This window comes from Cyprinus carpio, unplaced genomic scaffold (assembly GCF_018340385.1).
Source record: "Cyprinus carpio isolate SPL01 unplaced genomic scaffold, ASM1834038v1 S000006617, whole genome shotgun sequence".
NCBI lineage: Eukaryota > Metazoa > Chordata > Actinopteri > Cypriniformes > Cyprinidae > Cyprinus > Cyprinus carpio.
This window is the reverse complement of record NW_024879255.1, coordinates 282,437-295,338: the sequence shown is the minus strand read 5'-3', so window position 1 is coordinate 295,338 and position 12,902 is coordinate 282,437.

Below are 12,902 nucleotides of genomic sequence, written 5' to 3'. Positions count from 1 at the left end.
ATTCAGGATTTGGCCCAGAAGTTGATTGAGAGCATGCCCAGTCGAATTGCAGAGGTCCTAAAAAAGAAGGGCCAACACTGCAAATACTGACTCTTTGCATAAATGTCATGTAATTGTCGATAAAAGCCTTTGAAACGTATGAAGTGCTTGTAATTATATTTCAGTACATCACAGAAACAACTGAAACAAAGATCTAAAAGCAGTTTAGCAGCAAACTTTTTATGTAATTCTCAAAACTTTTGGCCATGACTGTAAATTAGTGTAAATATACAAAAACATGAATTGAGGACATGTGCCAGTAGTTTATTTAAAAATCTGCATTTAAACAAAAGTTAGATACAGCTGAGTTTTAATTTGTGTCATTTATGTTTCTTTAATTTATTTTGTAATATCATGTGTTTGTGCAGCCAGAAAAAAAATATACATTCTGATAATACCTACAATGTGTAATGCACTTCTGCATGTATTTCTGCATGAATAAAATGGGAAAAGTCCCTGGGTGTGTGTGTGTGTAGTAGTAGTAGTAGTAGCCACAGCCTTTTATGAGCAATACATACAAAATGACTTTTTTTTCCCCTTTTGGTCTATCTTCTCTTAAATTGCATTTTAGCTCTCAGAAAACACCCATAAACAACATCTCTCAGCTGCTAATTCTTTATTTTTTTTAATTGTTACAAGGCTCTTGACAAAAAAAGAAGGAAAAAAAAGAAAAAGTGGCAACAAACCAATACCAGATAACATTAGAAATCTTTTATTTAAACATGCATCTAACGACATTTGAGTTTAATTGCAGTCACTGAAAGTTATGAAAAGTTGTGAAAGTTATGATGCATCAAAACAGGCAGCAACTAGGGACACAGTTTACAGTTTGAAAATAAAGGACAAAAAACAATGAAGAATGACAGAAATGTGTTCGATTCGTGCTGTGTTTTGGTGTTTAGTATCATCCACGAAAGCTACACTGCAAACATTGTCATATGTTCATGATAAAGCGTTCTGATAAAAGCACATGTGAAACAATAAGCATTTTAGCCTATTATGTGAATAACATAAACAGCTGTACATCTAACTGGGACGTATGAACATTAGGCTCTATTACCTTTTCAAAATAATTCATCACACAAGAGCTGAAGAACAGACATCACACTCCTTTCCATTCGCTTGTTTGTTGTTTGTTTGTTTTTCTTTTGTTTGTTTGTTTTTTTAACTCATATTCTCTTTATCGATAAGAAAACAAAACTGCATGGAAACTTGTCATGTTGCTCAGAGACGCAAAACAGCGCTGTGGCTCTGTTTGGAATTAGCTATTTTTTATTGCCAAAATAGAGCAAAAATAGGCAATATGGTGTCTAAAATGCAAGTCTGTTAATATTAACTTCTTGTTTATTTAACGGTTTTATAACATCAATATCACATTTGTGATTTTTGCAAAAATAAAAATGGCACTCTTTGTGTGATATTATGAAATAAGTATATAGGCCTACATTTCCTGTCCACATATTTAGAATTTTGGGACCATTCTAAATGCATTTTATTAGACTGAATCATGCAGTGAAAGAAAACACTCTAAATGAGCACAGTCAGTAAAACGCGAAAAAATAAAATACAATGTAACATTAGCAGTTCTAAATTTAATAGGCTAACAATCAAATCTTTTCATTTAATTTTAATTTTCACTAAGTTTCAGGTATTAGGCCTATAGTTTAATTGAACTATGTCCGGCCCCCCCACTATTCCCCCTGCCCCCAATTAGAAACCTGGAAAATGTTTACCATTACATTTTGTAAAGTACTGCAGTTTTTTTTTTACCTGTTATCTAGGCCTGTTGTTTCTCTTCATTCCTTAAAAATTTGTAGGTTATAAATCTCTTTGATAATAAGTGTGTATTAACTTATTTATAAAGAATTTAAACGTAGCTGTTATCACAGGAGATTATCAGTGCTATTTTCTGAGAGATGCTGAACCCTCAGTAATAGATAAAGCTTTTACCTTTTATCTTACAGTTGGTCCAAAGGTTAAATTTTCTTCTTATTCTTTTCCTGAAACATTTGATCACCTTGTTTTAAGTAGGCTATTAAAAAACTAAATAGAAAGTCTGAAACTTTTCCACTCTATCTCAAAACATTTATTATTTTAATGTGTTTTTATTTGATATCTTTTTGTACAATGGCATATAGATATTTTTATATAATTTGTATAAATTAGTATTTACCATTTAGTTATATGCTACATACAAAGGTAAAATCACTTAATAGCTAATTAAACATAATTGAGGATAAGTGAAAACAATAATAGAGAATGAATAGGAATAATAAAGCATGTATAAGTGTATGGTAAGTGCTGAAAACACCTTGCAGCAGACGCAGACATCACGTCCAGGCAGACAAATTGTAATGTGGCAGATGGAGACGTCACGTTCATTGAGACAAGTGCATGTTACAATGTCATATTAAAGACCCGTCGGAACACCATATCTCATATATATATATGACTCTAAACACCTGCAAAAGATTCCTGAGGCTTTTAAAAACTCCCAGCCTGGTTCATTACTCAAAACCGCAATCATGGGTAAGAGGTTAACCCAGAAGGCCATCATTGACACCCTCAAGCGAGAGGGTAAGACACAGAAAGAAATTTCTGAACGAATAGGCTGTTCCCAGAGTGCTGTATCAAGGCACCTCAGTGGGAAGTCTGTGGGAAGGAGAAAAGTGTGGCAAAAAACGCTGCACAACGAGAAGAGGTGACCGGACCCTGAGGAAGATTGTGGAGAAGGACCGATTCCAGACCTTGGGGGACCTGCGGAAGCAGTGGACTGAGTCTGGAGTAGAAACATCTAGAGCCACCGTGCACAGGCGTGTGCTTTTGAACCAGAAACAGCGGCAGAAGCGCCTGACCTGGGCTACAGAGAAGCAGCACTGGACTGTTGCTCAGTGGTCCAAAGTACTTTTTTCAGATGAAAGCAAATTTTGCATGTCATTTGGAAATAAAGGTGCCAGAGTCTGGAGGAAGACTGGGGAGAAGGAAATGCCAAAATGCCTGAAGTCCAGTGTCAAGTACCCACAGTCAGTGATGGTCTGGGGTGCCATGTCAGCTGCTGGTGTTGGTCCACTGTGTTTTATCAAGGGCAGTTTCTATTAAGTTAGATTTAATTAGGTTTTGGAGAGGTTCATGGTTCCATCTGCTGAAAAGCTTTATGGAGATGAAGATTTCGTTTTTCAGCACGACCTGGCACCTGCTCACAGTGCCAAAAAACCACTGGTAAATGGTTTACTGACCATGGTATTACTGTGCTCAAATGGCCTGCCAACTCTCCTGACCTGAACCCCATAGAGAATCTGTGGGATATTGTGAAGAGAAAGTTGAGAGACGCAAGACCCAACACTCTGGGTGAGCTTAAGGCCGCTATCGAAGCATCCTGGGCCTCCATAACACCTCAGCAGTGCCACAAGTATTGAGTGCATAACTGAACATAATTATTTGAAGGTTGACTTTTTTTGTATTAAAAACACTTTTCTTTTATTGGTCGGATGAAATATGCTAATTTTTTGAGATAGGAATTTTGGGTTTTCATGAGCTGTATGCCAAAATCATCAGTATTAAAACAATAAAAGACCTGAAATATTTCAGTTGGTGTGCTATGAATCTAAAATATATGAAAGTTTAATTTTTATGATTACATTATGGAAAATAATGAACTTTTTCACAATATGCTAATTTTTTGAGAAGGACCTGTATATATGTATGTATATATATGTATATATATATATATATATATATATATATATATATATATATATATATATATATATATATATATATATATATATATATTTGGGGAAAAAATCTAATTGTGATGTGTTTTTTTTTTTAGGGTGTGATTTCTTCACTTAGTGTGCAGCACAGTATGGGTATCATTACCCTGCATTATTCCAATTGGAATTACTGTTGTTCTATTATTTCCCATCTGCCAGATTACATCCCACCAATAGAATCCATCATATACCAATAGACACCATTATAGTTTACAATAAAGCCAATATAATTTCCATTATAACTCTTAAATCCACTAAATTTTATATTGTGTTTTTATATTGTGTTTATATTCTCTTTGCGGCTCACACAGCACAAGTTTAGCGCATGGGTCTGTCACGTGATTAATGAATGACTCAAAAACCCGAAAGACTCATGAGATGAACTAATCAATTCTCTTTCCGGCTCGTACTGCATTGGTTTAGTGTATGGGGGTGTCACGTGATAACGGAACGACTCAAACCCGAAAGACTCATGAGACGAACTAATCAATTCTCTTTCCGGCTCATACTGCATTGGTTTAGCGTGTGGGGGTGTCACGTGATAAAGGAACGACTCAAACCCGAAAGACTCATGAGACGAACTAATCAATTCTCTTTCCGGCTCATACTGGATTGACTGAAACAGGTGAACTACTACAGAACCTATAGAATATTGCGCATGCGTGACTGAACGAATCACTCCCCGAGACGACTCGTTCTTCCCGAGTCACATTAAAGATTCGTTCAAAATGAACGAATCGTTCAAGAACGACACATCACTAGCGGAGTCAGGCATGAGTTGACACAGATTGTATGTGTGCGTCAAGCCTTGTCCATATTGCCAGATGTGTTCGTGGAGATGTGCAACTACCATCGAACAAGGCCCAGTGCAATTCATTAATGTGTACATGATTTCAAAAATTCAATTCAAATGTGTGTCTCTACACTGAAACAAATTATTATCAATCTTGTCGGCAGAGTAAAGATTTACATTAATGTGCAACATTTTGTTCAAACAGAGACATTTATGAATACAAATGTTATAGTTTGTATTAAAGTATCATAATTTGTGCATGTAGCGATTAAATGTGCATTTGTGGATCAGACGACTCACGTGCATTCATTCATGTCTCTTCTGAGTCGATTCTAGTTGATTCATTTGAATTTTGAGACTTTCATTCTGCCCTTTTAGTCTTGCCCAATCCACACACACACACAGGTCGTGATCCAAATGCAGCTGAGCCGCAGAAAAAATGGCGACCACTAGATGGCACTATAACCAAAGTCACATGTGCGCATTCCATTGAGTAGCCTACGTTTTCATGAAGGTTACATTGTGTTTTCTTTGTTTCTTTTTGGTTTGGCTATTCTCCTCTACCATAGAAATATAATAAAGATATTTTATTTAACTTGTTCTTAACTTAACTTAACTTGTCTTAAGACAGAGAATAGCTTATATTAATTTTTCCAAATAAGAACTTTGTGGTGGTACCTTGTTTTTTCTGTAATTCAACGGCACGTTGTCAGTTGTTCCTTCCTTGTATTCTTATTATTATTATTCTTATTATTATTATTTATTATTATTATTATTATTAAAAGGGCTATTATACTCGCTCATTTAAGCCATTAGTAATCACACGTTTATATTTAAACTATTAAATTAACTTAAACTAAACTATACTAAACGAGCTTTTTATAGGCTATAGCCTATTTTGCACCCAAGCAGATCGCATAAATAGCTAGAACATATTTTATGTAGGCTACTTATTACTAAACTGTTTTCTGAGTCAGTGTCGGCTGCAAAGATGAAGTAGAAGATGCTGATGATTCATTCTCAAAATTTAAATATTTTTATTAACCATTCAGTATTATATTTCTACATTTTTCTGAATTTTAATGAGTTTAATCTCGCATTAGGCTAATGACTTTATTCTGAAGATGTTTTATTATTATTATTGTTTGGCCCTATAATCCTCTTTCTTTCTCTCTCATCTGGCACGAATCCAAATCTTTCCATATTCACAATGTTGGCTATTTGAATTTGAATGCTACAGACTATTATTTATCAGTCCTGTGTAAACTAATAAATTTGTACTTAACCAGCTGTCCAAAAAAAATTAATAAAATCATGATCTTCCACAAATGAAAAATCATCCTCTTCACGTGAGCAAGTATTTGCTTGGCCTGAGGTCAGGCTGAACGGCACGGATTGTACAAACCCGATTCCAAAAAAGTTGGGACACTGTACAAATTGTGAATAAAAACAGAATGCAATGATGTGGAAGTTTCAAATTTAAATGTTTTATTCAGAATACAACATAGATGACATATCAAATGTTTAAACTGAGAAAATTTATAATTTTAAGGGAAAAATAAGTTGATTTTAGATTTCATGGCATCAACACATCTCAAAAAAGTTGGGACAAGGCCATGTTTACCACTGTGTGGCATACCCTCTTCTTTCTATAACAGTCTGCAAACGTCTGGGGACTGAGGAGACAAGTTGCTCAAGTTTAGGATTAGGAATGTTGTCCCATTCTTGTCTAATACCGGCTTCTAGTTGCTCAACTGCCTTAGGTCTTCTTTGTCGCATCTTCCTCTTTATGATGCACCAAATGTTTTCTATGGGTGAAAGATCTGGACTGCAGGCTGGCCATTTCAGTACCCAGATCCTTCTTCTATGCAGCCATGATGTTGTAATTGATGCAGTATGTGGTCTGGCATTGTCATGTTGGAAAATGCAAGGTCTTCCCTGAAAGAGACGACGTCTGGATGGGAGCATATGTTGTTGTAGAACTTGATATACCTTTCAGCATTGATGGTGCCTTTCCAGATGTGTAAGCTGCCCATGCCACACGCACTCATGCAACCCCATACCATCAGAGATGCAGGCTTCTGAACTGAGCGCTGATAACAACTTGGGTTGTCCTTGTCCTCTTTAGTCCGGATGAGAGGGCGTCCCAGTTTTCCAAAAAGAACTTCAAATTTTGATTCGTCTGACCACAGAACAGTTTTCCACTTTGCCACAGTCCATTTTAAATGAGCCTTGGCCCTGAGTGTGGCCTGTGCTTCTGGATCATGTTTAGATATGGCTTCTTTTTTGACCTATAGAGTTTTAGCCGGCAACAGCAAATGGCACGGTGGATTGTGTTCACCAACAATGTTTTCTGGAAGTATTCCTGAGCCCATGTTGTGATTTCCATTACAGTAGCAGTCCCAACTTTTTTGGAATGTGTAGCTCTCTCATGGAATCCAAAATGGGCCTAATATTTGCCATGACATTTCAAAATGTCTCACTTCCAACATTTGATATGTTATCTATATTCTATTGTGAATAAAATTATAAGTTTATGAGATTTGTAAATTATTCCATTCCTTTTTTACTCAAAATTTGTACAGTGTCCCAACTTTTTTGAAATCGGGTTTGTACTACGGGCTGTTTTAATTAACCAGTGTATCTATAGATTCTATAGTGTATCTATATGTTTGGTTGACTGTATTTTAGTCTGATAATGAACAGGCTGCAGCATTTGCAATGCTGTGGGCCTAAATGAAAGGTGCATTTCTCTCATGCTGCAGTGCAGAGATGGCTAATCAGCATCGTCTATACTTCATCTTTGAATAATAGTAAGAATAGCCTACAATGAAGGAACAACTGACAACGTGCCGTTAAATTATATAGAAGAGAGAGAAAAAAAACAAGGTAGCCTACCGTCACATGGTTCTTGTTTGGCAAAATTAATATTAGCTATTCTGTGTCTTAAGACAAGTTAAGTTAGAACAAGTTCAATAAAACATATTTATTATATTTCTAGGTTAGAGGAGAAGAGCCAAACCAAAAAAAAAAATAAAAAAATAAGAAAACACAATGTAACATTCATGAAACCGTACTCAATGGAATGCGCACATGTGACTGGGGCTATCTAGTGGTCGCTGATTTTCTTTGGCTCAGCTGCGTGTGGATCTCGAGCTGTGTGTGTGTGTTTCTTTGACTAGGCTGAGAGTGTGGAACGAAAGTCTCAAAATTCAAATGAATCAACTAGAAATCGACTTAGAAGAGAAGTGAATGAATGAACGTGTGTCGCGTGATCCACAAATGCACATTTTAATCGCTACATGCACAAATTATGATACTTTAATACAAACTATAACATTTGTATTCACAAATATGTCTCTATTTGAACAAAATGCTGCACATTACTGTAATTCTTAACACTGCAGACACTGATTGAGAAGCATTTGTTTCAGTGTAGAGACGCACATTTGCGATTTTTTCAAATTGTGTACAAGTTAATGAATTGCACTGGGTCTTGTTCATTGGTAGTTGCATTTGTGGTTTTTTTGAAATGTTTTAAAGTTAGTGAATTGAGTTTGGTATTCTTAATTGGCTGAACAAGATTGACTCAAACTAGGTGTCAATTAATGCATGCATGTCACCTGATCCACATATACACAGATTCCTTTTCGCATGAGCAATTTATGATATATTAGTGCAGAACAGAACTTTTTTATTCGCAAACATGTCTGTATTTGTACAAATCGCTGCACAATCATTTAATCCTGAATTCCACAGACTCTAATCGAAAGGCATTGGTTTGTGGTTAGTAAGATACACGTATAAAATTTATGCAGTACATGGATAATTGTGCATGCATCTATTAATCATTTTGAGTCTAATATCATCCCATACATAAATAGCTCCTTCGTGAGATGCAGAAGAGAGGAGCGAGTATGAGAAGCATTCAGAGACACAGGCTGTGTGTCCGTTCTTCTGAATTGGGAATAGCCTTATTAACTTCTTTCAAATTATAATCTGTTGGGGAGATAAAATATGCAAGATAATGTTCATGTACTTATAAAAACATCTAAGAATGTATCTTTTATTCTCTAGTACTGAAAGCAGAACTGATAAGGGGGCTCTTGTTGTGTTGTGACACAGCTCTTTTAAATTAACGTTACCTTTTTTGTTTGATCTCTGTCATTTCAAAAAGCCATAATCTCTAAGTAATCTCATATTACATAGGTTTTTCTTTAGTATTAATTGGTTCTGAACCTGTAGACACCACAATCACACACTCTCTCCCTCCTGCTTTCTGATTGATTTTTTTTTTGTTTTGTTTTGTTTTGTTTTTTAATGGTGGGTGTTTAGGCAGTTGGCTAGAGCAGTGCTGATTGGGGAGAATGGATGTGCGCTCACTCTATTGGTTGGTAAGGCTGCCACTCAAGGCTGGCAGTCATGCATATGTAGAGTAAAATCGTGTCCACATTGCAGGCTTTGTGATTAGCAAATCGCAACGTCTCAAAATCATGATTTGATTTCGATTAATCGCACAGCCCTACTTCACAGTCAACAGTATAGTCAATTTTTATTTTTTTTTTTGATTGTTTTTGTTTTATAGGAATTACACACAGAGCCATTCCACTGTCCTTCCTGTGTGTTTGACTTTTTCAGAACCTGCACGGCGAGTCTCCTTGAATAACTGACAGTACGAATCTATGTATTTCATCAAAATACAAAAGTGTTTTACTCATACTGTTGCTTAGTCAGTTCATCAACTTTTACATTCAACTTTTGATTGGTTTTACTACATCTGTTACTATATCTGTGTTGTTTTGTTCAAAATTAACATGCCATTTATTTGAATGCTCACCCTGCAGCTCACCCAAAAACTAAACTTCAGTCACATGCGACTCATGGCTCCTAGAAAAATCTGCACATATTTATTTTGCACAATTTATATTATGAGGTGAATACAGGGCTAGAATGAGACAACAAAAAAAAATAATCCCTGGCATTTTTTGGTCCAGGCGGCCCACCACCACTTCGATATAATATATATATATTGTCACGGGGTGAAGAAACACTCGACAAGAGGTGCGTGAATTAAATGCCCCGGAGGGTGGGTTTATTGACAAGTGAAGGGTGCCTGGTGAAGTGTCCTGATCCGTTTTCTGCTGGTTGGTGCTTCCCCGTGTGCTCTCCGTGCTCTTCGGTGCCACTCAGGGTGAAAGTGGGTGTCCTGACGTGCTCCCAAGGGTGTGGGCTGTCGGTCACTCGCTGCTTTCTGTGGAATAAGGATAGGGGGATTAGTCCAGTGGTGCATTCGGTTCGAGAACCCCTTCTGTGTGAAACATGTGCTCCTTTTAAACGTGCTGGCTGATGGGGAGCAGCTGTGACCGATCAGCCCGGTGACGAGGACGTGCAGGTGTTTTTACTTTGGTTTACAGGGCGACGCTGATTCCTCTGGGAGTGCTAGTCACATTCCCCCCCAAGCGTCATTCTGGTCCTGCGAAGACATGTAGACAGTAGGGGTGAAATTAGGGGAGGGTGGGGAATGACCCCTGACAGACCTGCATAAGCTGTCCAGATCCGGGAGAGGCCATCGGCATTCGCGTTGGCAGCCCCAGCTCGATGGCGGACTTCAAAGTGGAAGTCCTGGAGCGCTAGGAACCAGCGAGTCACCCTGGCGTTGGTGTCCTTGGCGCGGGCCATCCACTGTAGGGGTGCGTGGTCGGTTACCAGGGTGAACTTGCGGCCTAGGAGGTAGTACCGGAGCTACAGGACTGCCCACCTGATGGCCAGGGCTTCCTTCTCCACGGCGGCGTACTTCCTCTCGGCGGGGGACAGCTTCCTGCTGATATAGATGATCGGATGCTCCTCACCTTCCTGGATTTGGGAGAGGACCGCTCCTAGTCTGGTGTCGGAAGCATCCGTCTGCAGCAGGAAGGGGCAGCTAAAGTCCGGGGCGCGGAGTACCGGCGGCGAGGACGTGAGTGCTGCTTTCACCTGGGAGAAGGCTTCTTCCGCCGACGGGGTCCAGCATACTTTCTCCGGCTGCCCCTTCCTGGTCAGGTCTGTCAGGGGGGGCGGCTAAAGAGGAGAAGTTGGGGATAAAACAACGGTAGTACCCCGCCAACCCCAAGAAGGCTCGTACCTGGGTCTTTGTCTCGGGTCTTGATGTGGCGTGGATGGCCTCAACTTTCTTGTCTTGCGGCCGGATGAGTCCTCGGCCGACTTGGTAGCCCAGGTACTTGGCCTCAGAGAGGGCTAGGTGGCATTTGCGGGGGTTGGCGGTAAGTCCAGCCCGCCGGAGCTCCGAAAGCACCCTCCGCAGACGATCCAGATGTTCGTCCCATGCCTTGGAGTGGACCACGACGTCGTCCAGGTAGGCGGCCGTGTAAGCTTGGTGAGGCCGCAGGAGGATGTCCATCATCCGCTGGAACGTCGCGGGGGGCCCATGTAGGCCGAAGGGAAGGGTCCGGTACTGCCAGTGGCCACTGGGGGTGGAGAAGGCGGTTTTCGGCTTGGCGGCCTGGGAGAGCGGTACCTGCCAATAGCCTTTGGTGAGGTCTAGGGTGCTGATATACCGGGCCCTTCCCAGCCGGTCCAGCAGTTCGTCCACCCGAGGCATGGGGTACCCGTCGAATTCGGAGACTTCGTTCAGGCGGCGGAAGTCATTACAAAAGCGGAGGGTGCCATCCGGCTTTGGGACCATCACAATGGGGCTGGACCACGGACTCCGGGATGGTTCTATTACCCCCAACTTCAGCATCTGTTGGACCTTTTCCTCAATAGCCTGCCGACGAGCCTCCGGGACTCGGTAGGGCCGTTGCCTAACCACGACTCCTGGGCGCGTCCGGATATGATGTTGTATCACGTTGGTCTGCCCGGGCTGAGAGGAGAACACATCCTGGAACTGACTGACCAGGTGCTGCAGCGCCGTCTTCTGGGCAGCCGAAAGGTGGGGGTTGACATCCACAACCACGGGCTCGGTGAGACTCAGGGCCGCTACTTGGTCCCGGGTCCCCACCCATTTCTTTAGGAGGTTGATGTGGTAGAGTTGCTCCACCTGCCGTCGTCCGGCTGTCTCAGGCGGTAGGTGACCGGTCCAATCCCTCTCCACGACCGAGTAGGGTCCCTTCCAGGAGGCCAGAAATTTGCAGGCGGAGCTGGGGACCAGGACCATGACGCGGTCTCCCGGTTGGAACTCCCGTGGTTGGGCTGCCCGGTTGTAATGACGTTGCTGCGCCTGTTGGGCCCTGGTGAGGTGTTCCCGGACTAATGGCATCACTCGGTCGATCCGTTCCCTCATTTGCCGGACATGTTCGATGACGGTACGATGCGGGGACGGCTGCTGCTCCCACGCTTCCCAGGCCACGTCCAAGAGGCCCCGGGGTTGTCGGCCGAACAGGAGCTCGAAGGGGGTGAAGCCAGTTGAGGCCTGGGGAACTTCGCGGATCCCAAAGAGTATGTAGGGGATCATGAGAGGTCCCCAATCCCGCTTGTCCTCCGCCGCCACACGTCTGAGCATTTGCTTGAGGGTTTGGTTACATCTCTCTACGAGGCCATCAGTTTTGGGGGTGATAAACAGTGGTCCTCAACTGCTTCACCCGCAGCAGCCGGCAGAGGTCAGCCATTAGCCGGGACATGAAGGGGGTTCCCTGGTCAGTCAGGATCTCCGAGGGGGAGGCCGACTCGGCTGGCCAGCAGAAACAGCTCCTGGGCTATGGACTTCGCGGGTGGCCTTCCGCAGGGGGACTGCTTTCTGGGTACCGGGTGGCATAGTCGACGATGACCAGGATGTGCTCGTGCCCTCGGGCAGACTTCGGCAATGGCCCCACTATGTCCATTCCTATCCGCTCGAAGGACACCTCGATGATAGGCAGCGGGATGAGCGGGCTGGCTGGGGGGAGGAGTCCTGGGCGACGTGGCCTGACAGGTCGGGCAGGCTTGGCAAAACCGTTTTATCTGGGCGCAGGGGCGGTGTATGTGGGAGGCGGTCGCTGCGTTGAGCGGTATTGGCTGCCGCGAGGTGTCCTGCCATGGGGGTGGGAATGGGCCAGCTCTAGAATGGTCTCGGTCTTGGCCCGCGGCACAACTAGTAAGTAATCTTTTCTCCTCCCCCCTTCGCTGGGCGACACAATACAGCAGGCCATTCTCTACAACAAAAATGTGGGAGAGGGTGGGGCCGGGAGAGGACGTCCTCTCCATCCACGACTCGCACCTGGCTCCAACAGTGCTTGAGTCGGTCGTCCTCCCGCTGTTTCCTTGGCGAAAGAGCCCCCTCCAGCGGCCTGTTGGTAGATATCATAAAACAGATTAGTCGACCG